Here is a 666-nt window from a genome sequence, read left to right on the forward strand (position 1 = left end):
GCGCTACACTGATGTATTCAACGAGCTTATAGCCTTTACCGACAGGCCCGGGTAATCTTTGAAATTTCATCGTGATGGGATAGATCATTGCAATTGTTGGTCTTCAACGAGGAATTCCTAGTAAGTGCGAGTCATCAGCTCGCGTTGACTACGTCCCTGCTCTTTGTACACACCGCCTGTCGACGTGGGCGGTTCACTGCCCGCGACGTCGTGAGAAGTCCATTAAACCTTATCATTTAGAGGAAGAAGAAGTCGTAACAAGGTTTCCGTAGCTGAACCTGCGGAAGGATCATTGTCGAAACCTCCACAGCAGAACGACCCGCAAACTCGTTTTAAACACTGGGTTCGGCGCTTGCTCGCCGCGCGCCTCCCTCCCGTCGCCCGAGGCGCGCAAGCTCTTCGGTCGACCAACGAACCCAGACGCGGAAAGCGCCAAGGAATATTTCAATCGACAGCCCTCCCCCTCGCGCCCCATTGGCGGATCGTGCGGGAGGAAGCGCGCTGCTCTGTAAACACAAACGACTCTCGGCAACGGATATCTCGGCTCTCGCATCGATGAAGAACGTAGCGAAATGCGATACTTGGTGTGAATTGCAGAATCCCGTGAACCATCGAGTCTTTGAACGCAAGTTGCGCCCGAAGCCATTTGGCCGAGGGCACGTCTGC

The 666-nt window shown here is 54.4% G+C and overlaps 1 pseudogene; it reads left to right on the plus strand.

Moving 5' to 3' along the window:
* Positions 1–520: 520 nt before the first annotated feature.
* LOC114078110 lies at positions 521–666 on the plus strand (annotated as a pseudogene).

Source organism: Solanum pennellii, chromosome 7, assembly GCF_001406875.1.
Source record: "Solanum pennellii chromosome 7, SPENNV200".
NCBI classification, from domain to species: Eukaryota; Viridiplantae; Streptophyta; class Magnoliopsida; order Solanales; family Solanaceae; genus Solanum; species Solanum pennellii.